General features: G+C 34.7%; 1 protein-coding gene across 7 annotated transcripts in view; it reads left to right on the forward strand.

Moving 5' to 3' along the window:
• The window catches only part of LOC101747227 (cystinosin homolog), a 74,191-nt gene that overhangs the window by 24,494 nt on the left and 28,997 nt on the right, over positions 1-20,700 (forward strand). Inside the window, exon 1 of one of the 7 annotated variants that reach the window (XM_012695323.4) lies at positions 8,048-8,195. The exons of 5 other annotated variants lie outside the window; for them this stretch is intronic. The gene's annotated coding sequence lies outside the window, so the exon portion shown is untranslated. Of the gene's footprint in view, positions 1-8,047; positions 8,196-12,595; positions 12,646-20,700 lie in introns of those variants that run through there. One more of the 7 variants, XM_038018903.2, reaches the window with a different exon arrangement.

The raw sequence follows: 20,700 nt of genomic DNA on the forward strand, positions 1-20,700 counted from the left end.
CCGGTGGTACTTCTAAATATGTAACTTGATAGCGGTTTTGCTAGATTAGACACAACGAGAATAAACTTCATTATCCTAGTTAACCTTAAGCAGGGATATAAATGCATTCAGATTGAAGCAAATGACAAGTTTTCTTGACTACAAAAATAGACGCTACATTTAAGATATATCTTCCCTTTGTCGTTAAACTTTCAGAGTTGATGATTTCAATTTCTCCTTTCAAATCAAAGCTACCATTAAATCAATTTATGGTAAAAAATATTCATCTAAAAGTTATGTTTAGATATAGATACATGTATAACACATTGCGATGTTACACTGGTGGTAGGACCTCTTGTGAGTCCGCGCGGGTAGGTACCATCACCCCGCCTATTTCTACCGTGAAGCAGTTATGCGTTTCGGTTTGAAGGGTGGGGCAGCCGTTGTAAATATACTGAGACCTTAGAACTTATATCTCAAGGTGGGTGGCGCGTTTGCGTTGTAAATGTCTATGGGCTCCAGTAACCACTTAACACCAGATGGGCTGTGAGCTCGTCCACCTATCTACGCAATAAATAAATAAAAACATAACATAGCAAAACTCAGAGTGCGGACTTCACTAGTACAAACAAGCAGAATTTTCCTTACCAAAAAAAATAATCACATACCTTGTGAATTTAAAAGCTGAATTCCTTGTTATTAAGAGAAATAAACAAATAATGCTCTTGTAGCATTGTACTTATCGTCGTCGAAACGTGACTAATTTCTGGGATTGTGTAATACGTTACTTTGTATTATGAATAGGTGTCTGAAAATGCTGGGTGGATCTACTTTTAGATTTGAAATTGGGTCAGTTTCTGTAGATAGCTCGCGTGTGAACGTATTTAAAGGTTGGCATCCCTGGAGTTTACAAGGCCGTGCTCTGCAATCCTAAATGCTCATGGTGCGCAACTAGGAAATTGGCTGTGATCATTATAACTAGGACTTTGTGAGGAATGTAATTGAATATGAAATTTCGAAAAGGGCACATCTCTGAAAATGTTCAGGTAATGAAAAAAAAAACTGATTATTTTCTAAAGCAGTGTAAAATTTAAAATATTAACTTTTGAGATGTATTTTAGTGTTAATTAGCAATTGAAAATTACTGGAATTATTATAAAATGGATGTAGGTAAGCCTCAAATCTACATGTATATGAAAAAACGTATTTGACAAAATATGCGACATGTGCCCTTTTCGAAAGTGCATATTCAATTGTATCTAAAACATGTATTGAATAATTATAATACTGTAACGGAGTTTAGATAAATTAGATTTTCGAGTTTTTGATATGGATTCAGTGAAGTTTTTATTTCTTTCCCGAAACGCGAGTGTACAGAATTTGTATCGCACTTCTAAACATTGACGTCATTGTACAAAATAAAACATTTTCTATCTAATGTTAAAATAATAAAAATGTCAATATTGATTCGCAAACTTGACGTTATCAGGAGAGATGATACAAGCATAAAGACAAACCAAAGTTTGTTCATGAGTGGTCACGGTTCGTAGTCTCGTCAGTTAAGTATGGACAATGTTAATGTTAAGTGTCAAAGTTGCAAAAAATCAGCTAACTCGCTTAATAATAAAACAATCCTTATTACTTTAGCAAATATAAATTTGTTTTAATTGCCAAAAATTTACTGTTCACAAAACTATTCCGCTCTGGTCTTAAACGCACAAAGAATTTAAATTAGGTCATAGCAACATCTCCATTGACCGATATGAATGAATGAAGGAGGATACGATTACCTCTGACCGTTCGGTCCTTTGGTTCAATTAATTAATCAACGTTCATAAAAGTGTTCAATAAAATAATCAACTGATGAATGTGTGTTACATAATTTATATTAAATTTCGTGCGAAGCTCGCACACGAACGTAAGAGACAAAACACTGTGAGCTGGGCTTAGTGACATCGCGTTTATTAGTACTATAATTTATGTGCTTGCTGATTTTTTTAGTCTTCCATCAGTGTTACCTAATCAACAAATTCGTGTTCTCATCTGTCGTTGTCGAGTTCTTAAAAGTCGTTCGGTAAAAGACACTGAAGATAATACTAATAGTTTTACTGGTCGTCTTGTGAGCCAACACGGTTAGGTACTATTATCCTGGGTAGGACCCTAAAACATACTTGGGCCTGCGGTCTGCTGTCTACATCTGCAGACCGTCAATTCCCACATAAGACCTCGTAGGAGGTTTGGCCCCGGCCCGAAAAGGTTCCACCACCCTGTCTATTTCTGTCGTGAAGCAGTAGTGCCTTTCGGTTTGAAGGGTGGGACAGCCGTTGTACTGTAAAATTGAGACTTAGAACCCATGTCACAAGACGGCATTTGCGTTGTCGATGTCTGTGCGCTCCGGTAACCCCTTAATACTAAGTAGGCCGAGAGCTCGCCCATCCATAACAATCAGTTGTGAACAGTAGTCGCCGAGATAATTGTGATGAGTCCAAATTCGTGTTCACTAGACTCGTTCGGTTAAGGGCCCCGCAATAACGTTGTCCCGTCGTCTCAGTGGGCCTAACTGAGGCCGTTGGATCGGTTGATTTTCTCCTGTACAAAAAAAAGGCCCCGCAAAGTAATGTAACGTCTAGGCTTATCTTAAGTACAACTCGATGATTCTATACTTTTGATTTTTTATTAGAAGCACACAAAATAATTTGCAGAAGCGACCAAAAAAAAAACCGATTTTCCAGAAATACAGTACAAACATAAATGTTTGCAGTCCAAGATTATCGGGTTATTAATAATAATATAAAATATAAAAAAGAATGCTTTCTTTTAGCGGCCGTTACTTAAGCAAGCACGAAATAGAACTATAAATTATTTTTGAATCTAAAACGCAAAGTATAGCAGAAATAATATCATATTACGATTCTAAATGTGCGTTCGGATATTTAATAAGTTTTTTCTTCTAAGAAACACGTCAGTTTTTACAATGCAAGATTATACCAGATCCTTAATTGGGTATAATTTATCACGTTTACGTGCTTCGTAAAGAACGTAACCGTGAAAACGGTATTCGAAGACACGTGAATTTACGTTCGAAAAAGTAATCTAATTGTAATCGTTCTATTTAGTTTCATGTTTTATGTATTAGTAGTTTTATATATCTATTGTTGAAAGTTCGAAGTCAATTGTCGAATTGTATTTTGATTTTGTATATTTTAGTCAAATTGCTTTTACAACTTCTTTTCACGCTTATTGCGTCTTATTTTTTTAATCGTCTTTTGTTTTATTTATTGTTGTGTGCTACCTCAGAACTTTTTTCTAATTGAACCGATTTTTATTATTTGAAAGCTGATGACCTGGTCTCATTTCATCTCTCTCATAAAGATCTGATTTTAAAACTTATCCTTGAATTATTGATGAAGTCGATTTCCTTTTTTTTATTAAAATTTTGTATTAATGTATCGGCATGTAATGTAATACAGTTTTGGTTTTAGTTTAAAATCAATACGGATCTCTAATACTGACAAATTAAACATCATATAAAGTTGCTTTGTACAAAGGGTAAGAAGGTAATAAAATAAAAAAGCGGAAAATGTTGTGGAGACTGAAACTAGCTGGTAAAAAATACACCGATTTCGCAAATATGATTCATAGTCACACAGAATGTCGGGCCTTACTTAATGTACGTAGAATTAAAAGTAATTAGCTTCTAGTATAAACCTATTAGTCCTTATCGCTTGTACCATTAACGAGTGTTAATTACTTTTTTCGAATTGAACACGTGTTTATTGTGAAATGTTTCGATGAGACAATCGAATCTGTTTTATATCGATTTTGTACATTTTTTGAAGTGAAACTTCTTTAGGCGCGTGAGGGTAAAATTTTTACAGAACGTCACGCAGGTATGCAACGGAAGTGAAATCAAACTACTATTGAAATTAAGTACTTGTCAAATGTCAGTAGTAGTAGTTGTTGTATTTTTCCAACTGGAAAGGCAAATGTATATACCATGCAGCCTAATATTGTATATTTTTTTATGAAAAATGTTAATAGGAATTGAAATGAAATGAAAAGAATTTGGAACATTAATCAAATAGCATGAAATTAAATTAGTCAATTCAATTGGCAAAATATTAGTCATTTACAATTTAGAAATCTGAACATAATGTGACTGTCAACACTGAGGTTTGAGATTGACATTTGACAGACTTTTGGCGGGAACATATCTTCCTTTTTCCCTTCCTCTAAGTCTCGGAAATCTAAAGTTTTAGATTTGTATAAATATAAGCAAGACTTATAAATTAGTTCGCCAAAAAAGTTTCACTTCTGGCATGTGTACTTTGTACGCACGCACTTTTTTTTGTGGATGTCATGGACGCACCCCGCCCTTTCTAAAGGCAGTACTTTGTAGCTTTCTGGTCGAACGTGACAACCCGGATATTGTCGTATTGTCGCAAACCAGGCTTTAAACAAAGGTTTTTGTTTTCTCGCGAAACATTTGTTCATTATTCACAATAGTTTTACCGATGTCTCTGTAGGCAGCTCAGTGAAACCTAACAAATGGAGCTCCCCTATAATTATACGACGATGGTCATTGAACTTTGGTTTTCTTACTTTTCAATAATTATTCATCGTACGAACTAGAAAGTAAAGAATGAATAGCGTTATAAGCGATCAGAACGCCAAATACAAACACATTTTTATTTTTAAAACAATGATTCCGTAGAATAGTTCAATTATTCTAATCGATCAAATTATGGAACTATTTGAGTTGGATGCGATACTTTTAAATAAATAAACTAGTTGGTAATATTTTAAAAATAATTATAATCAGACTAAACAACAAAATCGTTTTACTGTGCTGTTATAATTAAGCGTTGTTACTATTTTTTATTCACAAAATTTAATTTACAATAAGAAGTTGATTTTTTTTTTAAGATCCTCATCTCTTCTTCAGCATAAATCATTGGCCGTCCTCGTCTTAATTTTCCATTTTCCACGATTTTATGTTGTGCTTATAACACGATTAGTTTCTTCAAGATCTCTCATCTGTTTCACGACTAGATTTTCGTTATCAATATTCTAATACACCTTTCTATGTCTTCTTTGGTTTCCTTGGCTATGTGTATCCATAATTTCATGATGATTAGTTAAGACGTTCCACGAAGTCCTTCACGCGGTCAATGATCGAAAGCGCTGGAAAGACATAAAAAAAAAAAACTTTCTAAACGTCATGATGGTTACGACCCTCAGCAGTGAGGAAATGACACGAGGAGGAGGAGGGTTAAAACGTGAAATATAAACAAACAAGAAACTCGTGTTCGCATTTATAAAATAACTATGAATAGGATTTTATATTGAAACTGATAAATTAGAATTTTGAAAGAGTAACAAGACTTACGACCAGTAAAGAAATAGCTTTGTATCCCGTTGTATTCAATAAACCAAGAAAGTGTTAATGAATTTTCTGTTACAATCAAATGCTATAAATAATTGTTCGGTTATTATTGAATAAAATATTAAAAATAACAAATATTATGATGACGGTTTGATCAAGTTCAGAACGAAGCTGTTTAAATAAAGAATCACATATTTGTCGGTATGAAACAGCGTTACAAATTATGAGAATAAGTACATGGAAATATCGCGTCATGTCTTTTCTTTTAACTCAGCAATTAAAATGAATGTGGTTTTCATTTCGGAGAGAATGTTATTTTCTTATAAAAAAATTCAGTTTTATTATATATGTGGTCGATGAGATCAGTGGACATTTTAAATGAACTCATTCACTGTGGTAAGAATTTAATTGACAAAATACAGTGATCGTGGTAAAGAATTATTGTGTTTAGAACGATAGGATTCGATTTAAATTCAATTCACATTTCCTCGTTAATGGAAGTGATGCATGTACGAAAGACAGCGTTCATTGTAGGCGCGTATATTTAAAGTTTTCCTCGCGTATAAAAATGCTATAGATAATTTTTTTTAAGCACATGAAATCTACGAAGTTTTGAAAAAAGCCTCAGCAATTAAACTGCTGCTCAAAATATGCTCAAGCTTCGTTAACTAGTCGACTAGTTGAAAAACATTGCCTTAAAACTAGGCCAAAAAAAAAACAAATTTAAAATGTATGAACTGTAAGTTAATTACTGTAAACCATGTATCATCTAGGACTACAAAAGTAGACAGCGACTTGCTTGTGGTGGCCTTGAGCCACGGTGACTCTTCACCGTCAGGTGGTCGGCATGGTCGTCTATATATAACGGCAATATGAACATAAAAACATAAAAACCGCAACCCTGAAATTAACTATAAGAATGATGTCATGAAAGTATTTCCAACACTGCTGTAGTGTATAGCAATAATAAATAGTTAATTTTAAAACAATCACACAAATTGTTATAATACTACACGCACGTTTCAGATATTTACATAAATTATCATTCGCTTAAGACATTTGTGTGTATGACAAAAGTGGGTAGTAACTCTTTTGAGGAAAGGTGGTGAACCCGTACTGTGATTAAAATTTAGAATACGTTTTAATTATCTCTGTTAATGTACTAAATATACCGATAAAACTAATTTGATTTTATATAAAAGACAACCTTAGCTTGAACTATTGGAACGAATTGAAACGTTCGATGAGTACTAAAGGTATTCTATCAAAAAAGTATCTGGAATGGATGATTTGTTTATGGTTCCAAATTCTTTTTTTTTTGGTTGTTGATAGATTAGCACAACTGTTTTCCATTCTGACACGGGGTCTGAGATGCATCTGTTATATAGATTAAATACAGTGCTGTTTTTGGTTATATGATATCTAGTGTGTATCGCGAATTTTGTAACTGAGAAAAAAATACAAGTCACTAAAAATATTGCGGAAGGCTTTAGGTATATTAGCTTTATCTAAAACACGTGCTTGTCAATAGGAAGTGTTAGCGTCAAAGTATTCAAAAGAGTCGAGATGTCATAGAAGATTAGAAGATTTACTTCGCTCTAGTAGGCCATCAACGTTGGCGACTGAAGTTAATATCGCAAAAGTAAAGGAAATAGTGATTGAAAAGTCTCATTCAAGTTTGAGAGAAATAGCCGCCGAAGTTTCTGTTTCTCACTAGTCGATCCGTACCATTTTAAATAATCACTTGGGTATGAAACATGTTGCCGCTCGGCCAGTTCCAAAAGACCTGGATTTTCTACAAAAACTCAATAGCATAAGAGTAGCTGAGGGCATACTAGAACGAGTCATTTGCGAGTCGCTGAAGGAATGCTTAGGAACGAATCTGGACATAATAAAGGTCACGTTCAAAGACCATACCATTCCTGGACCGGTATTGGTCGAGTACGCCTCAGTCGAAGCTGTGTCTGAATGGACCTATTTAGGCCATTTTTTCAGATAGGCAGGGCCAACTTCGAGGAATAAGCTGATAGGCGCATACAGTTGGGTTGGGCTGCGTATGGGAAACTCCGTCATATCAGCAATCCCGCAATGCTTGATGACAAAAGTCTTCAACGCTTGCGTGCTACCGGTCATGACATATGGCGCTGAAACGTGGACATTGACTCTAGGTCTGGTCCGTAAGTTCAAAGTCGCTCAGCGCGCTATGGAAAAAAGTATGCTCGGAGTTTCTTTGATGGATCGAATCAGAAATGAGGATATCCGTCGAAGAACCAGAGTAACCGATATAGCCCTAAAGATTAGCAAGCTGGAGAGGCAATGGGCCGCACATACGTGTCGTAGAACCGTTGGTCGATGGAGCAAACGCGTCTGGGCTGGAGATTACGTACCAGTAAGCTAAGAGCAGCGTTGGGCGTCCCCCTGCCCGGTGGACCTATGATTTGTGGCGATATGCGGGAAGGAATTGAATGCGGAAGGCGGAGGACCGTTCACTATGGCGGTCTATGGGGAAGGCCTACATCCAGCAGTGGAGGGATACAGGCAATACCAACTTATTTACAAGGTATAGCTCCTTCTAATATAAATTTCGGCTTCATAGATCGTTATCTGTATCGCGCATTATCTTCTTATTTGTCAGTCGTTGTTCAAATGCGGTAGTGTGCGCTCGTAATAGATACGGGACGGTTAGTGTGTACGATTGTCTATTTGCAAAGGTCGATAGGCAATATTTAATGTCGGGAACTGTACTTACTGAAAGTTATAGAAAAACTGTCATTTAATTAATACTAGTTGCCCCGCAGTAGTCGAAATTCGACTATAATTAATTGGAATTGTAAGTTTGTACACTATTATGATTGTATTTTATACTTCTATAATCACAAATTTCGCCAAGACTACAAACAATATTTAATCTATTCTCAATTTGACAACAAACGTCAAGAACAAAAGTTTGACAATAAATAGTATGCATGCGTGTGTGCGTCAAATACATGGTATGTAGTGTGTGTAATGTTTTCTTCATTGATTTAATGTATCTTTTACGCATTATTTAAAAAAAAATATTAACATTGTGCACTTCTTGTCTATATTCTCTATAAGTGTGGAAAATTTCATACTCCTCCGTTCGCACAATTTTCGTAAAAAGGGATACAAAGTTTTTGCTTCACGTATTAATATATAGATAGCAGTGAAGTTTCCTTCTCACGTTGAAAACTTAAACAATATATTAAAAGTGTCCCAAAAACTTGACAATTGATTTGTAAATGTTTTATCAATAAACTGTTATGTGCTTGCACAATTATCGCTGTGCACGATTCATAAGATCCGGTTACTTGAAATATAATAGTTTCCGTCATTAGACTACTTTATTGTCACTAGAGATTTCTATTAAGAAATCATGTAATTGAATATTCACATATATTCTTTTGCCTTTTTGTTTTTCTTGTAACCAAGGAAAGAAACTATATGTTATTAATTTAAATATTTGTGTTCATTGAACAACTCGGCTGTACATTGATAAGTGATGTGATAGCTATATATTTTTGAGTGAACAATACAGGATACTTGTTCATTAACAACTTTCACGATATATATGGTAATCGTGTAATGAAATCGAAACCCGCTAAGGATAAGGAAACTTGTGTAAAACAATTGCTGCTGGTAGATATAGGATTCTCAGCTCACTTGGTTAGGTACCGCAATCTTACGTATTTTTGTCGCGAAGCAATCATCTGTTCCAGTTAATAGCGGACGAGCTGTGATCTCGCCATTTCAATCAATTCAATTCAATCAATTAAATTAGAACTTAAAATAAGCTAAGAAATAGGTTTCCCAGATAAAGGATTATTATCCACGGCAGTTTGTAATCCAATCTGAATAACCTATGATTGCTACCTGTCCAATAATTTAATAAAATTTAGTAAGAAAACCTTGAGAATTAAATCATATTTTTTTTCAAATCGAATATCTGTAATTAATGAGTTTATACGTATAAAACATCTTGTTTTCATTTAAAATTATACTTAATAAGAACCAGTTTAATAAAACGCATATATCATCAGTATCGTTTTTATGAAACTTGTTTTATATTGTAACGTGTTTCGATAAAGTTATTCGAGCTTGAAGGTTGGCCTGCGCTTAGTTTAATTAAACTACAATACATACTCTTTGTGCCGTTCATTAACACCAGCTGTGCGGTTTTTTTTTGCTACCTCTGCTGATTTTTTTTAAATTTTTTTGTTGCTTAGTTAAATGGGTGGATGAGCTCACAGCCCACCTGGTGTTAAGTGGTTACTGGAGCCCATAGAATTCTACAACATAAATGCGCCACCCACCTTGAGATATAATTTCTAAGATCCCAGTATAGTTACAACGGCTGCCCTACCCTTTAGACCGAAACGCATTACTGCTTCACGGCAGAAATAGGCAGAGCGGTGGTACCTACCCGCGCAGACTCAGAAGAGGTCCTACCACCAGTAATTACGTAAATTGTTATTTTGCGGGTTTGATTTTTATTACACGATGTTATTCCTTCACCGTGGAAGTCAATCGTGAGCATTTTTTGAGTACGTATTTCATTAGAAAAATTGGTATCCGCCTGGGATTCGAAAATCGGTGCATCGCTCAACACGAATGCACCGTACGTCTTATCCTTTAGGCCACGACGACTTCATAGTCTACGATAGTCTTGAGAGGCTATTTCAGCTTCACCCACACGTGTAGGTGAGCTCACGGGGCTCAAACCGGGAGAGTTGCTAACACTGGCCCTAGCAAGAAAAATGCTTCGCAGAATTTATCACCGGATCGGAAACGCGACCCACTAAGAAGGAAGCGGATAAGTGCCTTACGAGGTTTACTTGGAAGTTTTAAGGTTCGATATAATTCGACGCCGTTAGCTTCGTCACATTGACAATATTATATTGGTATTTGCTTCCAGATTGTTTAGATTAAGCTAGCTCAGTAGACTGACTAAAATATCAGATGAAACACGTACTTATAAATTATTTATATTTTAGAAATAAGCAGTGGTGAATCTTTGATACGCTTTATGCTGATTAAGTTCGTCAATGTGTAATTTTGTCTTCGAAAAAGATGAAAATTGAAAATCTCTAATTCCTGGTGATCTATATTTTGGAAAAGATATCGTTATAATTTGATTAAAACCTCGTTTAATAACAACAACAAAATACATTGATTCCTAAATAACTCAATAATGTGTTTAAATTGTATCCAATCCATGTGTATGTCCTATAAATATACAATTCGTGCCATGACATCACGCAGTTTTATATTGCATGACAGTAGTCAGAGTATCGTGTACCGGCAATGATAAAATGCATTGATAAAAAATAAATTATAATAATAAAGAGCCTCTATGAAGTTTACGCTGCACATTTTACATATAATGAAAAGATTTATTGTTTTAAATTAACTACCTTTCATATACATATACTGTGGCAGTGTTCACAGACTATTGTAGAAACAGACCCGGCTCGTTGTCTAGTGTTATCACGTGTGACTCACGTGCGTGTAGTCGTATCGAAGTCTGGGCACATGTCACTACTTTCAGTAATTACAACGGTTTACATAACTGGAATTGCGTTTATGAGTGTTTTTTTTTGTTGTGAGCGAATGCAAAGCATCTTAGAATCTTAGGGTTGTTTCTGCTCTAAGAAGATACCAAGAAGTAACCAATCTGCTTCTTATTCTCTCTCTTCAAAACACCTTTCATTCTTCAAATCCTCAAATATAATATAAAATGCCGGAAATATCGATAGCTGTCAGCTGTATGTAAATTTGGTTTGAATTTGACACACGTTCACGGATCTTCTCAGTGATCGCGATTCCGATACGGTGGTAGACTATGTGAAGCACTGCTCTTGCTAGGGCTATGTTAGCAAATTCTCTGAGGTTGAGCCCGTGAGCTCACCTACCCGCCCGGGCATAGTCCAACCTCTACATTCTCCTACTACTGCTTTCATAATCTCTGGCCCCTAGTCTGCCCATCTTGACTAAAAAAGTTTTATATTTTATTTCTTTATTTAATAAAAATATCTAAAAATTACTTGTTTTAAGGTTTAAATATAACGATTTTTTTTGTATTTAAAATATTGACCGTCATACAACGTTATCGCTTACGAGTTTTTCGTGTCATTAAAATGCGATAAATGTTCGTGTAACAATAACAAATTTTAATCGTGATTTTTTTCTGTATCGTTGACGTAAGCACATGCATATTTATTTTATCATCTCGCGCTTTATCGTAAGACTTCTTGAAGAGTGGGAACGCATTCGAGATAGCTTCTAAGACTGAGTTACCGATATTTTAAAATTAAAACTATTTTTCTAATCAGATTTTTGGTAAATGTGTTATATACGTTTATGTATGTCCATATGATATTCAAGTTCAGACAATCGACTCATGTTTGTTGTTAGTTTTATTAATATGAAACAAACCTTTATCAGATTTGATTATAACGTATTTCCTCAGACCTCAGGGACACCAATAATCACTCATAAAAAAAAAGCGCTATTCTGTTTAGAACGGCCCATATACACAAGAAAAGTACGCAATGCTCTTTTAGTGTACTTTATTAAGCATGTTATTTTATCATCGTTTATTTCAATGCAGTTTTGCTGTAAAATTATTGTATACCACTCGTCCACTGCAATTTCTGACAATGCACTTAGGCTAGTCTATGAGGTTCTAAAACTGTTTACCTTAGATGGTTAATTTGTTTCTAATGAGAAGTGTATGGGGTATATCCGTTCTTTATTATGTTTCACAAAATATCCCTCCATATTGCTTCACTAGAGCACCGATTCGGCGAGAACATTTATCAACTTTTATCTGTAATATTTTTGCAATAAAAATGGTCTTTGCTAAAAACAAAGTCATCTTTCTATCCAAAATAAATATAAATCAATCGATGTATTTACTATTGGGAATAATGACTAACAATTGTTATTAAAATAATCAATGTTCGTAATCGTAAACGTTTTGTGATAATCTTCGTTGCACGCAGCTAATGCAAATCTTTTGATAAATCACGGTCATGAAACGCTAATATAATTGGAATTATCAGTAATAGCGTCACCACAATAGTGTATTTTATAATATAGATTATAATATAATGTAGATTATAAGTATAATGTAGATTATCAATATAATATAGATTATAAATATTGTACAATAGAGATTACGCTGCTTAGTTTGAAATGGATCGAGGAATGGTTCAAGTCGATTTAGGTTTTTTTAATTAATTTTTAGTGATTATTGGCCGGTACGTATTTTCACATTTTTTTTTATTTGTATATTTTTAGACTACGTACGATTTCTATTATTGTTGTCTAATGAGATAATTCATGTCCAATAGAACTGTATTAAAAAAATGTGACTTGATGTAGGGGTTTTTAAATTCGGAAGCAATTTTTTTTTTCCTGGGAGAAGTCATTCCGATTATTTGCTGGATTTAGGACACGTTTTTTGTAACATAACATGTTTCTTGTTAACATACGTAGGTGTAAATAAAACAATAAACCGCTTTACCGGTAATGGATTTGCATCAAACTTAGATTATACCGAATCATGATAGTAGATGTTATCTGATACGGAAAATTTTAAATAAATATCGATACAGGAAATAATGTTATTACAATAAAATATAAAAGGTTGACATTTCGAAATAACAGGTTCTGATAGTAATTACTCCAATTACAAGGGTCTGTGATATGAGAGGTGTTAGTATTATGCTCGTGTCGAAAATTCAGGTTTTCGCTTTGCATTTCAATATTTTAATACTTTTCTATCATAGGAATGAGAAAAACTCGTATTATGGTAATAAGTGAAGTGAGCTTAGTGTTCAAGACTGCCTGGATTGTGCTTAAGTAACTTGATTACCTAGCAACGTAAGCTAAAAAGTAAGAGGGGATTACAGTCTATGTAAATTAACGCTTTATCTGCTTTTATAGTTTTTATTAATGGTGCCAGTCAATTGTTTTCTATTCGACCGGCTATCGCCCCGGTTATCTACTGAATAACGGTTGGCAAATCTGACATCCATACCACGTGTTTCAGTTTAGATTATTGTGGCTTATTTTACATTTTAGATATTGAATACTTATGTGGGTAAACGGATAAAAAAACATTACGTTTCCGGTATCTAGATTTTTTAAGTATACCTGTATCTGATGATACAATGAAATCCCGTTGTGTTTCTTAGACTATTTTATACTTGTACAGTAGTTTGTTTAGAGATGTTTGGTTGTGTATTTTATTAAATTAATGAAGTAAAGTTCGATCAACAATAGTTACTATTGATGATCGAAGGAAGTAAAGAAACAAGAAAGTTAGTTAAATTAAATGAAGTAGGTAAAGAAGCGGGGATTTTTCCCTCGTAAAATTTTTAAGAGACAGACTGTTAAAATTACAGATTTTTTAAGAGATTTTATGACCTGGTAACTAAGACCTTTAAGTCATGTCTTATTTTACTTTATATTCTTAATTTTATGAAAAATGATAATATGGAGTGAAATGAAATGAAGATGATTAATTTGAGACATTAATCAACTGGGATGAAATTTAATGAAATGAGATGATATGGGATGAAATATAATCGCAGTAAAATGGTGGTCATTTACTGAGATTTTTTCAGTGGACTTTTTGGAGGAACCCGAGAAGTTACGTCCAGCAGCTTTGTTTCATTTTCCCACATTTGTGCACTTTCACAGATATTAAACAGTTAATAAACCACCGTTATTACACATTTAAACCTGAAGAAACACTAAATAGACAAAATAAAACAAATCACACAACTTTACTCCTCGCGTTCCCGCCAAAAAGTCCTTAAAATTACAGAGTAGTTAGCTTAATATAGATTATACACGACACACAGACAAGGCAAAGACGTTAACATTACCTTTTCTACTTGTGCAATCATTCGATTTGTTATGAATAAGGTGTTTTAAGTTTCATTACAATAACTATTTCCATAACAAATCTATATTTTAACGGCCGTCTGGTGTAGTGGTAAGTGACATGGTCACTACACAAGGGGGTTGCGGGTTCGAATCCCGCCAAGGGAAGATATTTGTATGATAAATATAAAATGTCTTTTTCAGGGTTATGGATGTATATTAAATATGTGTATGTGTATAATAAAAATATTACATTTATTTCCGTTATCTGGTACCTGTAACACAAGTTCTATACGAGCTTACCACGGGACCAGTTAACGTGGCGTGATTGTTAGTAAATATTTATTATTTATTATTTATTTATATATATAAAAATGAATTGCTGTTCGTTAGTCTCGCTAAAACTCGAAAACGGCTGGACCGATTTAGCTAATTTTGGTCTTGAATTATTCGTGGAAGTCCAGAGAAGGTTTAAAAGGTAATTAAATATGAAAATGCTCGGAATTAAATAAAAATAGCAATTTTGTTTTCCCTTTGATGTCCCCCCGTCGGACGGATTCCTTTTGTTTGTTTTAAGTTTATTTTATACAAAAGCTTAGATCTTTTATTTCTCGATTGAGGCACTACGAAGTTTGCCGGGTCAACTAGTTATTCAATAAATTCTACTTACTTAGCTCTTTTCTCGAATCGAGTATTTTGCAGGTTATATATTATTATAATTGGATGTTAATAATAGATTTATCGTAAATAGTTTTATCGAGGCTTTTTATCGAAAATGTCACTTGAATAGCGCGCTCGCACAAAATTACCGTACGAAAGGTAAATTGCTTTTGACATTGCCTTGTGGCTCTTGTGTAGGTTGATCGTTAACATTCCGTTGCCATTTAAAGTACGTTGATTGCATTAAGTACTTAAAATCAGTTCTGGATTCAGAGGTTTTCGGTAATCACTTTTGCGGCTTGATAAACAATAGTAGATAAACATTAGTAAAAATCATTTTACAATGTTTTATAGATTTTTAACATCAAATGCATAATTATCGATTAATATATTAATTATTTATCATTAAATTCAAAATGGTTTCTAAGGTAGTTGGATAAATTTGATTATTAGAGTTGATGTGCTACGCGATTTCATTCTTAGAAAGAATGTAAACGCGTCACATTTTTTCAGGATAAATAGTTTGGTGTGACGGCTAGCGTGGTATGGACATGTGATGCGCAGAGAAAAGATGCATGTGACAAGGAGATGTATGGAAATGGTAGTGCAAGGTAGAGGCGGAAGAGGTCGACCGAAGAAGACATGGATGGGGTGTGAATGACGATATGGGAGACAGAGGAATGAGTGTTGAGATGACGGCTGATAGAAGATAATGGCAGACAAAAAAATGCTGTGCTGACCCCGCCTAGTGGGATAAGGTTGAAAAAAAGAAGAGAAGAGTTTGGTGTGACTCTCTTGTTCATACACTACATGTCAATTTGTAGATTCGTTATATAGTATAGCGTAGACTATGTATACTGTGACAACGATCGAATTCGTATTAAGGTGATTTTTGCAAACAGCACATCCGATCTCGTGCGTTTGACTTAAAATTTATTTACATTGGCATAGATACGGGCGGCACTGGCGAAGTCCAAGACATGTTAGTCACTATTAAAGTAAAAAAGCTCAATCGGTTTGATGACAATTTTTTATTTGTTTAAAGTAACTGTAAAGGCAGGTATTCCATAAAGGGGTAATGATAAAGAAGTAAGGTGTAAGGCATAACTTAACAACATGGTTTCAGAGAAGATGACTTCCTTGGCTTTAAGTGAATAAGAATCTTACATCTCTGTCTCCCGATTCACATCTAAAAGATAAGATAAAACAGGTTCTAATAAGCAAAACAACACCGTCAATGACTATCGTAGATGTAAATTGAAGTGGTGTTACGGAATTTAAAGTTCACTTACATACGTATATAATGTACATATGAAGATTTTAAGACCGGATTTTCCTTGATGTAACAAAAACTCAACCACTTTAGTTTATTAGTACTGGCACATGCTAAAGATTATGACCAGTTGCAATGTATTCTCAATAAAAACTGTGCTATACTTTGTTCTGTACATGAGAAAGCATTTATCGCTTATTCGAAACCCGATACTTTTAAACTGAATCGGATGCCGCTAAAAGAAATCGTGTTTCGTGAAGTATTCGAGCTAGGTATTACCGAATTTCCAGTGAAAAGAAAAAGTAACGCGAAACCAATCATTGACTGTTGTAAACATCCTAATTGCATCCCTGTCAATGACCTCGTGCCTCGGATCTCAGTGGCGCGACGTGTAATGACAGATGGCTTTTTGCATTGAACGCTCGGACACGACTGGTTTCTAAACTGGCTTTGTTTAATTGTATATAATGCCTAGTCCACACTTTTCCCTGGCATACAAGTACAAATAAAATTTTTATTTTGATATATGATTGTCTCTTTCGGGAATAAACCAATGTAATATATAAAGTGTGCACAAAAAACTTATATCACTTTGTAAAAACGATGGTTTGTATTCATTTATAACCTTATGTATTTATATACACATTAGCGGACTTAATGTCTAAGGCATTTTCTAACAGTCAGAAAGGTATTGTAAAGAAAGTTATGGTAGATGCATTGGTATATAAATTGAATACGCACACACAACCTATTCTCTGCCAACAAGCTCCGTTGTTTTTGAGAAGTGTGGCAGTATTGGCATAGAAGGCAAGATTGGGTTTATTATGGGTATTTATTATTCTTTCCTGTCAAAAATTCTTAGATAGAAACCAACGAATAAATAATAAGATAGAAACGAACAATATTTTTGTTATAGTGTGACTTAGCATAATCGCCCCTGTCATTTTTGATAGTACTGTTGGAACTGATGCAAACATTTTGCGTTGATAAAATCCAAACGCAAACCCAAAAATGAGATGTCGCAAAAAGTACGTCCGGCATTTGGGAAATATGTTTTTGCATCCTAACATCTACTGGAGTGTGAACAAGTCGTAATAAATCATTGAAGTGCAGCATGTTACTGGGTCTTTTCAAGGTTTGTTCCGTATTGTGGTATTCGTTCTGGATTCTACTACAAACTGTGTTGGTTCAGCTAGTTTATCCGGTGAAACTTGGTTTAGTTTCATTTGAAATCGGGCTTACGGATGCCACAGTCTTCATCAAACTAGATTTATGAAAAAAAAAATCGTTTTGATGGGTAATTGTTAGTGCGACCCTTACTGCTTTTTCTGTAGTAGAAGTACTTTCATCCTAATTTTCAATTCGCCTCGATAATTCCTGTTAAGAATTTCAATGCTCATTGTTTTAGATTGTCAAACTGTCTCATGGTCCACTTGTTATTTAGCGGATAGTATGTCGCTGTCTATTTTTGCTGCGATACATTCTCGTCAATCGAATCCTACCTTAGGTTGGATTTTTTGACAGCAAATGGGCCGGAAAAATATTTCATCAACTATGTAAAAACCTAAACTTGAGAGAATTAGCCAAGATAATGTGTATATTTTGTGTGACTTTTATTTCCTTTGATGGCAGACTGGCGACTGGTTTCCATCGCCCACGTACAAATGCTTACCACAAAACGTGTATTTAACCCCATTGACCTTGCTGTAGGTTTTGGCTGTAAGTTTCCTTATGAAGCAGTATTAATAAGTAAAATCCTTTTACTTTTGGTTTGTTTTCCTTAGCGGCTTAAAATAAAATTTATTTCTATTGTAAGATTCTCTAATGGATAAGGAGTAAATTAGTCCTAAGTTCGAGTACATTTGAACGCCTCAATTTATCCGTAATCTAAAACGCGTCTTAGAAGAGAATGAAGGTTCCGTCAAATTTTCAGCAGTTTACTGCGTTGGTACATAATATATTATGAGCAGAGTCCCTGATATGGGAACTTACTGCATGTTCGATAATAAAAACCGTCGTGCAACGTGCGCCCTCGCAGTTTCCATGGTTGGTCGGTGACGCCCGAAGAAAGACATAAACAAAACAACCGATCCTAGATATTGATTCTTTGAATTTTTTTTCCTACCTAAGCTGATAGCCTTGAGAGGCTATTTCAGCGTAACCTTAGCTAGTAGGTGAGCTTACGGGGCTCAAACCGGAGTGATGCTAACACCGACCCTAGTAAGAGCAGTGCTTCGCAGAATCTACCACCGGATGGGAAACGCGACCCACTGAGAAGATCCGGCGAGAAACTCAGTGGGCTGTGTCTATGGGTTAATCTTTGAGTACTGTAGTAGATTGAGTATAACGAAAGTAATTATTTGGATAGTAACGTATCTATTTGAAAATTATCGTAACAAAAGCCGTGACTGTTTTTCGATTGAAATCATTAATTAAATACAATCAGAATCGATTGGCTAGGTTTATTGTATCGCATGATTATCTGGATTAATTTCTCGTTGTAATTATGTGAAATCATGTTTCACGCTGAGTAAAGTACATTTATATCGAGTCGTTTTCCAAATGAGTTTAGGTAGTGACCGCAAAATTAGCGTCAGCTAAGTACCTATGTACTAAGTAGTAATTTATTTTCTAGGGACAGTCCCTTATTGAGCTCTGAAATACATTTTGCTTTCCGTTCAATTACAGTTAACAAATTTCAGTTAAATATTATTTTAGATATATATTATTTTTTAAATTTTATCTTTAATTATCCATCATCAGTTTACGTGAATCAAACGTGAACAGAGGTTACATACGATATTTATATTTTTTTTATCTCGTTTTATTTTAAGAATTGCACTACCATTGCGATAAGACTAGTCCTTATGGCTAATGAGTTTGAGTGTCAAGATCGCATATCTCTCATGAAAGGATTTAAATGGCATTGTGGGATTTAAGCATTATAATTATTACCATCAATCATCACTGATATTTTTATTACGTGAATAAATAAATTTATATAATAATCTCCATTAATTAGCAGCAGATTTGTTTATCTACTTTTAAGTCGTGAGATTGTTAATTTATTTTTCCCTAATGATCAAAAAGCATGCCGTCAGGCCGTCGACTCTGGTAACCACTGCTCATGTACAGTTTGCAGAATAAAAACGCGTACCGACTCTAATTTCAGGAGACTCATGAATTCACCCTTCTGATGTAAAGAATTCGCATTCGTGAACCGTTCAATCAAAATCAATAAAAATTTACACAGTAAATTCGTAAAATAAAAATTCAACATCTCGTGAACGCGAAATAAACTTTTATTAATCATTAAAAACGAAAACAATTTAAAACGTAATCGAATTGTTCGTTTTATTTTGTGCCACGTGATACGCCGAGTGCTTTGTTACAAGTTCTAATAAAATACGATAGAAAAACAAAACACGGTTAGATACATGTTTCATTGGCCATATGCATTACATCTGCAAATACAGCTGGCTTACTATATTATTGTTGAGTGTTTGTATTTATAATGAATTGTATCTGCAATAGACGAGTATGCATAGTAAATAAAAACACAATAATACCTGGCGAGCCCGGGGTTCCGCTCGTTTTAAAATTATCTTTTAAAAATAATTAAACTTGAAACGAAATGTCCGGGTTAATAAAAAACTTAGGTTACTTTTTTTCCGGGAAGTGGACTGTATTTTGAGTTGGGTCGCTGGTTAGCTTCAATGAAACTTGGCTTAGAAAGAAGGCCTTTTATTTCTCTTGGTACACTATACAAAACACATGCTAAGTGCGACCAGAAATTTTGTACAACTACTTGCCACACGAACAATTATATGAAAAATATTATGTTTATGATTGCCCTAAACAACTTTCACTTCCACGAATTAATTCAATGTTCCAAGAATTAAAAAACAAAATCGACTTCCAATAGAAGAATAGTGTATTGTGTTTTTCAAATGTGATAAACAGTACAGCCTTGGTTCACTAGTCATTATTAGATTAATATAAGTGAATTCAAGGAACCTAGGGCAGGTGTCTCAGAGTGGGCTGCTAGCGTTTACGAATGATTTATGGTGTCTTGTGGGTCGGGTTAACACTCAAAGCCAGCTGTTGGCTTATCGTTGCCCAGCCTGTGCTAGCTAATAAATAAACAGTACGAGTAAGGTCGAAGATCGGGTTCAGTGGCGAGCTTTGGGGGAGGCCTATGTCCAGCAGTGGACTGCCGCAGGCTGATGATGATGATGATGATGAGTAAGGTCATTTCGGATCCTCCCGATCCACTAACGGTTCTTTTAGGTACCTCAAGCACCGGTCCTAGTCAAACCCGTCGCTTGCGACGAAAATCTTGGCGAGTAAATTAACTTACAGACAGAGCCTACTAGCTGTTGTAACTACTGAGACCTTATAACTTATATCTCGAGGGGGGTGGCGCATTTACGTTGTAGATGTCTATGGACTCCAGTAACCACTTAACATCAGGTGGGCTGTGAGCTCG

This window comes from Bombyx mori, chromosome 22 (genome assembly GCF_030269925.1).
Source record: "Bombyx mori chromosome 22, ASM3026992v2".
NCBI classification, from domain to species: domain Eukaryota; kingdom Metazoa; phylum Arthropoda; class Insecta; order Lepidoptera; family Bombycidae; genus Bombyx; species Bombyx mori.